This window comes from Sinohyriopsis cumingii, chromosome 11 (genome assembly GCF_028554795.1).
Source record: "Sinohyriopsis cumingii isolate HCF-2022 chromosome 11, ASM2855479v2, whole genome shotgun sequence".
Taxonomy (NCBI): Eukaryota; Metazoa; Mollusca; class Bivalvia; order Unionida; family Unionidae; genus Sinohyriopsis; species Sinohyriopsis cumingii.
Window position 1 is genome coordinate 3,636,737 of NC_142971.1, and position 14,439 is coordinate 3,651,175.

Consider the following 14,439-nt stretch of genomic DNA (forward strand, 5'->3'; position numbering starts at 1 on the left):
GAACAAAATGAACTTTTCACTGATTTCTGCACCTTCAATGACATGGTCAATGCAGGCAGTTTTCACAACAGACCAATCAACACAGTAAGCTACATGTGTTTTACAAGATGGAAAAGTAGTGTGTGTGTGTGTGTGAATGTGTGTGATTGGATTTTTAACAGCTTTAACTTCTTTTCATTCATATTGCTACGATGTCGGCAGTGTGGCAGTTTATAATGACATCTATCACTGGGGCAGCATGTGACACCAGGACCACCAGTCCTTATGCTAACCGCTTATTAATGAGTACCTAGTGAGGCAGCTGTTAGCATAATTTTATACTTTTTTGGTATGACTCAGCCAGGGTTTGAACCTGTGACCTGCATCTGAGGTGGACACTATAAACACTAAGCCACTGGAGCAGTATAGTAAAGCTGTACCGATTAATCAGTCATACTCATAATTGGGCCAATTATTGGAACAATTGGTATAATCTGTATCAGCAGAAATAATTGATGCAGATGTAAACAAATTTCCAAAATATAAATTTAATGAAAACATTCATCTTGACAAGGCTTGAATTTTACATCAGAATAAAATAGTGGAAATTAAGGAATAAACATTTGATTTGGGGGTTAATTGAAAGACAGTATATTCTTAAAAGTAAATACTTTTTAACACGCTTGCTGTAAATTACCACTGATTGTCTGCTCACAACAAATTATCAATACCATGCATGCACTCATACTAATCACAGCAGCCAACCAGTCAATGAGACCTTGTGTGGCCGTTGAACTTCTAGCGTACACATTACAGGGATGGTCCTGCCTGTTAAAAAAGTTATCACCCAAAAAAATCACCAATGTCAATATTTGTTGGCAATTTTCAAAAAATGTCCCCAGAATAAGTAGTGAATATTTTTCCGAGACTATTAATGTAATAGGCAATGAAAATTGAAAAAGATAGTTATTACTTTATTGACAACAGGCAATACAGCCATAATATTACAAAATAAATCATTACATGACTGTTTTGCACTACTTCCATGGTCTTAGCATTGTGCATCACTGTTAGTACATAGGTTTAAATGTTGCCACCTGAAATAAATGCACTATCAAATGTAAAATATCTATTTTCCTAGAGCTTCTCTTTTTTTAATAGAAACATCAGGTATTGAGCAAATTTATATTATGTATATTATTTTCCAAATAATAGTTTTTTAAGAAACTTTTTTAACATAATGAAATTTTAATACTAAAACCCTATGATCGTACTTTGCAATGTAAGATAAGTGATGTATAATGCGACCATAGATTTCACATATTAAATGCCCCTTCCCACCACTTTTTATGGATAGCTTCACAAAGTACATCTCTTTCAACCAGGAGTTCAGAAATTTATTTTTGCCGCACTTTACATGCTTTGCTTGTTAGTGAATTGCTTCCTAAATCCCAGGAACGATCACTCGATGCTGTAGATATTTTCTCGACAAGCAAATTATGATCTCCATTCCCACCAGTGAAACTTACCAGAGTCAATCTGACCTGGCATTACTGTACCGTATACATATGCATTGATTACCATCATTAAATTAAAAGAAGGAATGAAGAAACATATCACAGAGCATATGTGCCCCCAAAAAACTAATTCGGAATAAATATGTTATTTAGTAAAGAGTTTTATTTGCATATATGAGTTTAAAATAAGAAATAAGGTGGGATATAAAATGTGGGAAATAGTCATCATATGTATAGTAACTTGAGACCACATTTGAACTGTTAACATAAATCCACACCCATTTTAGGCATTGTTAGTTATAACAAAAATAGGGCATGGTTTACTTGTCAATCAAATGCTAGTGCTTTCACTAGCTGTTGAACAGGCAGTTTCTTTAAATAATCGGTCTAATAATCAATATTAGAAATTTTAATAATCGGCTATACGCTGTATCGGCAAAAAGTGACATTGGTACAGCTTTACAGTATAGATGGGAAAGCAGAAAGTCAGATTGACCACTGGCTGCAAGTGGAGAGAAGCCTCAGAGATCTACACGTTAAGTGAGGAGCAGATGCAGCATCCAATCATCACCTAGTACAGTGTTCATTCTGAATGTGATGTAAGATCTACAGGTGCATCAAGCTACAGACTTACAAACTCTGATGTACAAAGACATTAACAAGGAATTCTTCTACCAAATTAGCAGCAGATACACAACACTTGGGAACAAAAAAACAAACAGAAGAGCTTCAAGAAAGATAAAAGAAATATATAAATGGCCTGATCAGAGGGACAGAAAGCAGCAGGAAAGAAAGATATTAAGAGGCTATATGACATAATGCAAACATTTCCTGGGGAAAAACGAGAAACCCATCACAGCAATAGTATTAACACACCTTCCTCTTTGTTTGTATCCTCCACCAATTTTAAAACAAAAAGCCTGAAACATATAAAAAAAATAAATCACAAAACGTCATTTCATTCACTGATTTATAACTTCTAACCTCACTATCACCAAGGGTATCTAACACTGTCAAATTATCTCCATTTCAACAGAACAGAAGCTCGTAATGTAAACAAGTACAGTAAACAGACTGATTCATGTCCATTTCTGGTTTCTATTTCAGTAAAAACTGTCATCTGTGTCCAATATTTGCAATGTCTACTTATAATAATTCTAAAACAAATTGAACAAATAAGACGGAAAAATGCTTACATATGTGTTCAGAGACATAACTGCACAATTTACAGAATTATTGAGATTATCCAAGATGGTGATGTATATCATATATGTTGTCTAAAAACACAGATTGGCCCAAACAAATATGGCATCCATGTTGCAAAGGAAAATCTTGTTTTATTCAATTCACCAACAAGATGACATTGTCTGATACCCCCTGGTGACAATCAGATTAGAATTTTTAAATCAATGAAAGAAATGATTAAGTTTTATTTATTTTCTATCTTCTTGATACCTTCTTTTTCTTAAATTGGTAGGGGGTAACAAATGGAATACTGTGAGAATACTATAGTCAAAGATAAGATGGAACGATACTTAGGCCAACAAGTAGATCTCAGCTTTTGTTCTTCTTCAGACAGTACTGGTAGTGGATTCCCCACCCCCACCCTGAAAAACAACAGAGATCTACTTGATGGTCTACACTCTATTCAATGTCAGCTTGAACAGCTTTTAGTGGGATGCCATCTGGACCTGCTGTCTTGTTATTTTTGAGTGCTTTCATTGCCTTTGACATCTCTCTCTCTCTCTCTCTCTTTGGTGAGAGGTTAATGTTGACTCAGATGATCCTCTGCTGGTGGTGTGTTAGAACAAAAAGTAGATCTCCAGTTTTTCCCCCCTGACATTACTGACAGTCTCAGAAAGAAAAGATGAACCAGAGGTCTCCCTGTTGGTCTAGACATTGAACAGAAAACATAAATAATGCACCAGTTAAACCTTAATTCTGTTTTAATATTTAACCACACGATGTCAGGAACATGTAGTTTTGGCAAATGTTCTGTTTTTGATAGGGACTGTGCCTCTACCTTACCCAGCATGGGACCACAATTAAGAAGGGCTTTGCACCGCTATATTCATTCCAAGTAAAACATTCAATAATTCTGGCTCATTTTAGGCCTATTACTGTTTTCAAACACCACAACACTACTGCGTACTGTATAGACCTTTGGCATCTAAAATAAAACTTAAAAGAAACACAACTGACACAAGGGGATTAACAGAACTGCAGTATAATACAGTGCCTACTAAGTATCACTTTGAAAAACATTTACAGAAAAACGTACTTTAGGTGACCAACGTGTTTTCTTTCTGTTCTTTCCAAGCTACATCAGTTCACTATTATACTACTTACATGTTGCATTGTATAATCTCCTTTAATCTAAATCCTCCCCAATCGGAATGCATTGTGACTTTTCAGTCAAAATTAATAATTGCTAAAGGCTCGAGGTAATCTGATATCCAAACAGTCACATTAAAATGCCTCTCTCGGCCATTTCCGTCAAGTGGTGAAATAACCTCAGACGTGGTTGTAACAATATATGCGATTCGTCTCGTCATAATGCACAAACGCAACAGGCCAACAATGCTGATTGTAACTTACTATCTCATTCAGATCTAGACAGGCTATTTTTGCAAAATAAAATTATCATTAGTATGACTGCGAATGTTAGTCTCATTGTGCCGCCGTATCATGCTATGTGAACAGAAGTGGGCTTAGAATATAGTTCTCAATATGGCGGCGAATTACATTCGAGGTTTTTTTCCCTAAGACTTAGCGGAAAAGGACGGGCACGTCTAGCCTGGTTTCCAGACCATTACTATGTAGGAGCACAATAAGACCAGTCTATGGCCATTTCAAGTTGATTAGTCGGAACATCTCAGCATTTCCTGTTAAGTCGAGAACTAAACTCTAGTTTTTGCATAAATCCCGGCTGTTTTTATTTTATTTTTTATACCCCCCCCCCCTTTACCGGTTTCAATAACAAAAACCTATAAGGTGAAGAAAAAAAATTGCACACAACTTAGTCATTTTATTCAATGATTTATAATTTTTAAACTTTCTTGATCACGTCGGCCCTGTAGTCCTACAAAATAAGACAGCACATATTGTTTTTGTTTTTAGTGTTGTCTTACTTTCCAAATAACGGCCTTGTATAGCGTATTCCGATGTCGTTGACATTGGAATGAGTAGCCAAAATTTCAGAAACATATCACATACTTGGCAGCCTATACCAACACTCTTCCAATAATTTATGTGTAATTTATGTACTTACTAGGGGCCCCGAGTGCCCGAGTGGTCTAAAGCGCTCTCCGTTACGAATCACTGCCATCTCACCTCTGTCTGCGTGGGTTCGAGTCTCGAATTCGGCCAATGTGGGTATGTGAGAAAGCTTGCCAGTAGCTTCTCGAGGGTCGGTGGTTCTTTCCGGGGATTTCTCAGGTTCTTCCTCCAGCATTAATACTGGCCGCCATGTATAGCCTATCGTGTGCTGAAAAATGACGTTAAACCCTACAACAACAACCACAACAACAATATACTTACTGTCCTGTCTTTATCCTGGCGAAATGAAAATATGATACTAGCAAATGAACGCATTTTCACGTTCCGTTTACATACATTTGAATTTGTTGCAAAGCGAAAGTAGTCGATTTATGCCGAAGTAAGATCAATTAGGTTAATGTTGGGAACATGTTTCTTGAACGAACCAAACCGTTGCTTACAGTTCCAATACGCATAATATATTTTTTATTCGTTTTGTTAAAGAAAAAGATTTCAACTTAACCCGATTTCGGCATTTCCGGCTTTCATCGCGTTCCAGACAAGTGAAATGTAGGCCAGCGAAACTAGAAAACAGGACCATTTCTTTTGTGAGAATTTGAATTTATTAGAGAAAAGACATCAGAGTAAGTAAAGTCTGACTAAAATATTATGACTTTACATTTTAGAAAAACGTCGTTATTTTAGTTGTCAGTTGTGTGAAATATTCCTGAAAATTTGACTTTCGTTACGATGTTAGTAGACATCAAAACACGCTACACAGTGCAGTTAATTAGGCTGTAAAGACCTTGCCGCCCACAACATAAATATGGGCGTCGAGGTCTTATATGTAGGACTAACCGACCCTGATACTTACATCGTCTGCGCGTTTCATGCTTAACTGACTTGCCATAATAAGACGGCGACACATCGCTTAATTGTATTCTTAGACAACTGAGTGCATTAGTAATGCTGTTCGTTAACTACAAGAAAATTTCGTTGAGAGTTGAGAGTTATAGCCCTTTGCAAACACGTACATATAAATTACACAGCTTGTTAAATCCACACGAAAGGCAAATTTGAAGTTGTCATTTTGTCCTTCGCTTGATTTCGACATTGTAAATATCGGAAGCAGACGACTTAGTGTTTTTCACATGTACATACATGTGTATTTGTGCATCCACCCATTGCTGAAAACGGACTTGTGCAGGAACTGGAAATAATCGGCGAGCAAGGTCGTCTTTCATGCTGAAAATTTCCGTTAGGTATGAAACGCGCAGACGATAACGTAGTCCGATAAATCAAACCCCACATCTGTTTTGATACGGATGGAGGAAATGTGGTCTAATGTCACCTGTTCATTAAAACGTGCAGTTTTTGCTGATTGCAAATCTTTCCGGAACAAGCCTGCGTTCACTTTAGACATGTACCGGTAATTGATAACAGCCAGATCTAGTGCGAAATTCAAAATATCCACATGACAGATGGTTCTGCTAATCCACGCGAATTTACAAGTCACAAAATATAGGATTTGCTCCGGAAATATAATGTCCATGCCACCAAAAGAACCTTTCAGTCGACGTTAGCTATACTGCCGCGAGATATACCGGTAATTGCATATGTACAACGATGTGTGCAGCCAAAATTGTCTGCAGCATTTTGCTTGTTTTAATGAATAGAAGACGTCATTTCCTAATCCGCCAATCGATATCATCACGGGTTAGGGGTCGATTTATCGACCTTATGATAGTTGTGTTAGGGCCCCCTGGTCATAATCAGGTTTGAAATTATCAATCAATGCATGAACTGACTAAGTTTTGTGCATTGTTTTAGCTCATATACGCTTTTCATTTTTTTTAATCGGCGGGGGATATTTTACAGTGAAACGGGGAGGTATATTCAAACTATACTGTTTTGACATGGCAGTAAAGTACGCCACTGTAGACTCAAATGGAAATCATATGTTAAAAAGACTCGGAGAAATCTGGACCCAAACAGGAATATAATGTGGGAAAAGAATACTGGACCCAAACGGGAATTCTTTGTTGAGAAAGGTCTGCGGATAATAGGTGTTTATGGAAATGTAACATTAAGCCGCCAATTATTCCTTTTTTGTTTATTTTTGGTGATGACAAAGGTAAATTTACTTTTTTTCCCATTGGTGGTATGGATAGAAGGGTTTATAACGACAAGAGGAAATCCTATGTTAGATATGTACATTGGTTTATCATTTATAAGTCCTGTAGGAAGCCCGGGGAGGGGGGCGTTTTAGAATTTTGGCTGTGATGAATTTAAGATTCTCACTAAAAATTGCAACGTATGTTAGTGTTAACACGTTATATTTGAATCATACTGAGTATTAAGTCAGACAAATTTTATTTCATGAGTGTCTACAAAAAATATTACAAATTAGACCACACCCAGCACTGACTTGACCTTTTAACTTACGCGGTATGCGGAGTGAAAATATTGTTTTTGCGGGACCAGAGTTATTGACTTTATATACCGGTATGAATCATATTTGTTTCTTAAATTGTTATCTTACAGATTTAACAATTCTGCTAGCATTCATATTGACTTGACCTTGGGGCTTTTTTAATGTTACATTGCTATATTGCAAGACGATGAGTAAAAATTTGACCTAGAGCTGTTGAAATCAGAGATTGTTGTGCTGAATTTTTCAAAACAACGTCTTTGACTTGGTGAATTTACGAGTTTTCTTGAAATGTAGCAACTTTTTCTGCAGACAGTTTGCCCGCGTAGACTTAAGACACAGACAAACTATACATTCTTTGCTTCATATATCGCTCCGGTGGCCTAAGTGGTTGGAGCCAACCAGTCCTAACACTAACCTCTTAATGCTGATCGCCAAGCGAAGCAACTGTTAGTACCCGTTTTGTAAGTTTTTGGTATGACTCGACCGGGGATCAAACCCATGACCTCCTCCATCCAATGCGGACGCTCTAACCACTAGACCACTAGGTGATAACAGCTCTAAATCATCCATTAGTATCAATACAGATTTGGGAAGGGGGTTAATTTATCAGACTCGTCTCTAATGGGAATTTAACATTGAGGCTGATATATCTGGTTTCAAAAATGGCACTCTAAACCCAAAGCAGACACTCTTCCAATGTTTGGCTTTCTTCTATCCAACACCCTTCCCTATAATGTACTTTTAGAACATGGAAAGTACAACGGTTTGTCCTATGCTATTTTATAGACCTATAGATAGTAAATCTGTAATGAGTACCCATTATTAGAAATTTATAACGTCACTGGGAAATTTCACTGGGAAATATTGTTGTTGAGTTTAATTATAGTGGCGTGCGCTCAACTGTGCATGTGCCACTTTTTTCTGACTGCACCGCAGTCTGCTAGTTGTTCCTGGGGAAGGGGATGGTGCCACCTCCCCCAGGCTTTTATGGATTCAAGGAACCCTGATAGTTTGGCCTCAATCTGTGGGTCCATAAAGGTCCCTACAGTTGAATGGTTGGCTGTCATTAGTGGGAAGGAGAGCTCGGGAACGGTCCTGCTTGCTTTACATCGCTGGTTTCTTGTTGCATTTGCCTGGTGTTTCTTTTTTTTTTCTTTTGTTTTTTTTTTCCTCGATTTTGTTTTTCTCGTTTTTTTTTCTCGTTTTTTTTTCTTTTTTTTCTTCTTCAAAATGTTCTAAAAGGAGGGGGGATGTTCTATGCTGTTTATAGAGGTTCTTAGTAGATATCATGTATGAAGAGAGATTTTCAAGGTTATTATGGTATTACTAGTCGAGGTGTTTAGGGTGTGTTTCCTACGTTATGTTATTTATAAATTTTTAGATATTACCTCTTTAAGTTATTTATTAATTGATGTTTTTAGAGATTGAATGTTATTTATACTTTATTTAGCAAGAGACCGGAATCCTAGCCGATTACACTGGGAAACATGATGTTTAAAATATCGATAGGTGTAACATATGGGAAACGTTTGTGGGGATTGAGAATTTAACATGGGAAAGTACACTGTTATCTCTTACTGAAATTAAATTTGGGGGTGTTCTCTGGCTTCTGACAGATAATGTAATGTTAAAGACTTACATACACTTAACTTTGACCAATAAATACTGTTCTTCTATCCAGAACCCAGTTATGTGCTATCAATACCCACTCATTTACTGACTATGCAGGGTATGGTATAATAGAAACGGTAAAGAACGCAGTGGGGTCTCTTTATGATTGAAGTTACGCCCCTTTCTCCGTTGTAAGTTTTCTACCATTGCATTTAAAAACAAAAATACTGTTCGCTTACCACCCGCATAATTCCTGCAATCACAGCAATACTAGCACACAGGAAGTGAAAGAAAAGCAAAACGAATGTTTCTTAATACATTGGACAGAACGGAGAGAATATGGGACGGTCGATTTGCTTTGTTGACAGTTTCTACAATTCTTGGGAATATTTTGTCATGGAAATGGGATGTAAGTGTCTTTCCCAAAAACATATCGAGGCTGCCGACCAGAGTTGACATGGGAGGACTACAGACCGTTGAACTGGGAGGCTGATGCTCTACGCAATGAACATCAGAAATATAATTCACACCATGATTCTTGTTTGAAAATAAATTGTAACATAGCAGTTTATTAGTTTTGATTTCTATTAAAAACAGCAACAAAATGGTTCATTACTAAAATGACTGAGAAACTCGACGACGACCAGCTGCACGGAAAGTATATAACATCTGATTGTTTGTTCTTGTTAAAAAATATATTCTAGAGATACATGTGCAAAAACTTTATATTTAAAATACAAAAAATACATTTAAACGTACAACATTCCTTTGAGCTTACCAACTTCATACATTTGTATAATTTCTGCCTTTTTGAAATATTAGATGGATAATTAAATATCGACTAAATTCATGATAGCCAAAGAGTATAAAATTCATTAGTTGAGATTAATGTAATAATCATTTTGAAGAACTATACTGTGTTAAATTTAAAACAGAATACTAATTTGAAATAGGATACTAAAACATTATTGCTTAAAGAATATTCTATTTCCAAATTAAATTTTACTTAACACGAAGTAGGTAGCGAATTCGTCTTTTACAATAATAAATATTATAAATGCAAATGAATATAAATTCCTTAAACAATTAAGCATCCCAATACATTAAAATAATAAATAGAAGAAGAAAAAAAATCAAAAAATGTTAAATTCTCAAACATTAAAATGTCCCTGTTCCATAAAGAAGTTTACGAACACAGACGATGCTTAACTGTAAGGAAAACAGAGTCTTCTTTTTCTCGATGAATGAACTGATTATGCGCAAGCTTGTTCTCAATTTACACGCAATTTTAGACGTAAACACACGGCCAAAAACGGACATTCGGCTACGTACTTTTGTGTTCATTGATTTCGAATCAGAACGAGGCTCCTGTCTTCCTCACCGATAATCCGCGTCTGTGTACGTCATCAGACAGACAATTCTGCTGCATCGGCTTATTTGTTTTAAGAAACTCGTAGAATCTTCTAGCAGACTCAGCAAAATGGAATTTGTATGTTCAGCATAACTTATAACCGAGTCTAAAAATTTGCTGACTTTTGGATACAAAGGAAATGTATTTTATAGTACAAGGGGTTTTGAAATTTCTCGTAAAGCACACTCTTATTAAAATAGTATTCAGATGTAGTACAGAAATAAATGCAATTAATTTCAATATAGTTTAGTGAAAAATTACTTTCAATATAATTTAATGAAAAATTAATTTTAATATAATTTAGAGAAAATTTCAATCCTAATAAATTTACTGAAAAATTCAATCCTATTACAAGCATTGGAGCGTAAGGCCTATAGTCAATTTCTGATGTCCAAAGAAGGCGGAGTCTTTTGGCTCATAACTGACCCTTCTGCATTCAAGAGATTTCTCTGTGAAGAATGCTTCAAGATGGAGACTTATGACTTGCCCAGGAATGCCCTGTGACTTGGTGGTCTCCATCGAGCTTCAGGATGAGTGCCTTCAAATCTGAATTCTTTTCTCCACACACACACAAAATAATACCTCCGATTTTGTCTAGACAAGGAGGTGTCTCAGTTTCGATCTCTTCCGTTTGGTTTTGCCTTCGCCCTCAGTGCTTTTAACTGGGGTTCTGGAAACTGTTAAATCCCAACTGAGGTTATTGTTACGAGAGCGATTTGCCTTGAATAAAACTGAAATTTTAATGCATAACAAGTAAGAAACTTCCAGTTTTTTTTTTCCAGCTACAAATTAACCGGCATATTGGAATTATAACAAGCAATATGCTACCGTGCTAGTGTCAATTTCGACCTCAAATAATTTGGACGTGGAACGTAACATGAAATAGGTTATATGCGTTATTGTCATATAGGGACTTTGAGACAAATATATTGAAGAAGAAGCGTGCCCACAGACTGGGATTAATGAAACATTCCGAAATAGTTATATGCATCCCGTTTAAGTCACAGTAGTTTGTGTGTGAATGCAGACCATCCCAGTCTCGAATCCTATCATATCAACAATTGACAGTACTGCAAAGGATATGGCAATCTCTTTCTGCATGACGAATTTCCAAACTGCATGCTACAGCTGAAACTGTATTAGGGAACTATTCTAGATATATGTCTTCCATCTCAACCTACCCACCCACTTCACATTTGCATGGCATGGTTTACTGACCGGTTGGATTAATGGATAAAATAGGGAGAGCTGATTGATGGATGCATGCATGCATTGGTGCATCGTTGTGTTCAGTAATGATGATCGAAGAAAGAAAGAGGGTGGTCTTTATTTTGTTTTATGATTATACTGGTGTGGAACTTTATCATTCATTCATTCATTCATTCATTCATTTCTTGGTTTCTCGTTCTTTTTATCATTGTTTTTTTTTTATTATTTGTTTAGATATTGAGACAACTGTTTCGACTGCCCCACTGATCTCATCCGATTGTAGTAGGTAACACAGCTGTATATAATAAGTATTCTGGTACCTATGGATTTCTCCTCAGTTTTCCTTGATTTATCTTAATGGTGTCTTTGTAGCTTTTTTCCTGTTATTTTGGATATGCAATAACTTGATACGTTTATCATTTCTGTCTGCAATGTTTTTGGTTCCTGCTAATCCTGAAGTATCTCTCTGGGTGTGCTCTACATATATGAACTTCAGGGGGAATGGCGGGTATAAGTTGAAGTTCTTTTCACTTGCAACATGCACAATGGAGAGAATGTTGTAAATACCCCTGTATTACTTTCTTATGCTGTGGCTGAAATTTGGATAGTTTACTTCTGAAAACTGTATATTATCGAAGCACACAACTAACTGAAATGACTGCTCCCTCGTGCTAAAAAAATCATCCTGAATTAGTCTAAAGCACACTATCTTTAGCATTTATGAAAATAGGGAAAACATTTTTTGCCAGACAAGACAATACAAACTTCGGAAAGTGCAATGAATGAATTACCAAATATACAGAACGTAAAAAGTTACCTGCTCTTTTTTTTTTACAATTTACCTCTAAAGTCCAGGAAGTGAAAATGGCCAAGAGGAGCAAGCAGTGTTTTGGAGGTGCACATCTGAAATAAGGCCAAGCCGTATAGTCTACATCCCATATTACACGCATCAATCATACACCAAACAAGTGCCAGATTATCATTGTAGCAAAAGTAACATATACAATGGACCCCGCACTTTCAAGGGCCCCGCGCAAAATGCTTTCAAGCTATCAATATCCTACCTGCAAATAATACTATTAGTGAAATGTCAGACATATTTATCGTATTATCTGGCTGTATAGCAAATGAAAAACAAATACAACTACTGTACTATGCAAGTTATAAATTTGTGTTTTAATATTTGTGTTTGTGTTTTATTTATTTAGGGCCCCTTTATAACAGGCCCCGCACTAGCTTAATCCGGCAATGCACCAAACGAAAGGGAATTAAAAGCTCTTTAAACAATATCTAAGATATACAAGGTCTCTTTTAAATAGCCAGTATAAAAAGTGGAAAAAAACTGGGAAATTATTTTCTTTAAAAATCTAACCCTATATGCAAAATACGAAGAGCGACACCTTGACTGACATGCAGATTGCCTTTGTAGTAGTCAAACTTACAGCTGACTGAGTATGCAAATTACGAAACTGTCGAGCGACACCTAGACTGACATGCAGATGGCCTTTGTAGTAGTCAGACTTGTAGTTAAGGTGATTATTTTTTATATAAATACCTCATATGAGTATCGCGTTTCCTTGTTTCTGGATGCTTTTTATATAACTGGCTGTAACTACAGTTTCTGTCAATTTGCCACAGTGATCTCAAAATCCCTTGTGAAAGTGTACCTCCCAAGTGTTTGACTTTTGTTTTCAGTGTTAACCAAAACTGTTATTAAGTCTCTGTTAAGTTGAATGCACTCTTGCCTCAAATTTTCCTGAAAAGTTCAGAACTTCCTGGAGAAGAATCTTATCATTTGTTGCCATGTTTAGATGAGTCACTTGATAAGGGACAAAAGAATATTGATCGTATCTACCAAGTGCTAGCATTTCCTCCAAGATCTCAGAATAATTGACCGATTGGCATCCTCTACACGAGGAAGCTTAATATTTATAGTTCTAACATCGCAGTTCCGTGTCCTCCATCATTCATTTGAAAATCAAACTGCACCGGACTTAAACATCTTGACTGAAAATTTGTTTCCACCTCTTTCTTTCTCTTGTTTTTATTATCGGAAACATATTTTCATTGAAAGATGCAGATTTGCACCATTAGGACTGGGGGCGATCACAATGGTTATTATTGGACAATCGTTCTACTTCCTACATTGAATATATAACACAGTAAGCATTCTGAAAACCAGCAACAGTATGAGCAGCTCCATCCGTTGTTGCATGTCTGACGAGTATTTCTTGCAGCCCAAACTTTTTACCCATTTCTTTTGTCGTCGCATATTCTGAGTGTTGTGCAAATGTCGAAAGAGATGCTGTGCAGTCCGCATGGTCTTCTGGACACGGCACATCAAAAAGACATGCTGTGCAGTCCGCATGGTCTTCTGGACACGGCACATCAAAAAGATATGCTGTGCAGTCCGCATGGTCTTCTGGACACGGCACATCAAAAAGATATGCTGTGCTGTCCGCATGGTCTTCTGGACACGGCACATCAAAAAGAAATGATGTGACGTCCGCATGGTGTTCTGTACAAGGCACATCAAAAAGATATGCTGTGCAGTCCGCATGGTCTTCTGGACACGGCACATCAAAACATCTTTAACCATGTCCTGTCCAGCACAATTATTTTCTACTATTGCGTCTGCGATGTTTTTTTCTTCAACATTTTCACAGGTAATTCTATCAACTGGCTTCTTTTCATATCCAAAATCAGTTGCATTGCATATTGCATCAAAATATAACTTTTGTTTTCCCATGATCCTCTGCACCAAGCATCACTTAAACGTGTTGGAATAATATCAGCTCGTCTGCCTTATCACTTTTATTTAACTCCATATAAGCTTTACCTACAAAGTTGGAAGCCCTTTGTTGTGGAGTGGAATGTCAATGGCTGCAGTAGGCATCTAGCCCGGGTTCATTGGTGCATCCTGTAATCCAGATTGAACCATCATAATTATTGCAGCAGGACTCGACACTGGTTTGTTAGGTTTCATATCTTCATGCAGCATTTACTTTGATGATGTAGAA

General features: G+C 36.7%; 2 protein-coding genes across 12 annotated transcripts in view; one reads left to right on the forward strand and one right to left on the reverse strand.

Moving 5' to 3' along the window:
* Positions 1 to 5,199, reverse strand: part of LOC149787539 (uncharacterized) — a 40,487-nt gene extending 35,288 nt beyond the window's left edge. For 2 of the 11 annotated variants that reach the window (XM_089973679.1, XM_089973675.1), the window contains exons 1-2: positions 4,768 to 5,028; positions 2,373 to 2,416 (exon numbers count right to left, since the gene is read on the reverse strand). The gene's annotated coding sequence lies outside the window, so the exon portion shown is untranslated. The other 9 variants (XM_089973678.1, XM_089973673.1, XM_089973677.1 and 6 more) reach the window with 7 other exon arrangements.
* Positions 5,200 to 5,312: 113 nt separating this feature from the next.
* The window catches only part of LOC149787540 (guanine nucleotide-binding protein G(i) subunit alpha-like), a 121,843-nt gene continuing 112,716 nt past the window's right edge, over positions 5,313 to 14,439 (forward strand). Inside the window, exon 1 of the mRNA XM_089973685.1 lies at positions 5,313 to 5,398. The gene's annotated coding sequence lies outside the window, so the exon portion shown is untranslated. The remainder of the gene's footprint in view (positions 5,399 to 14,439) is intronic.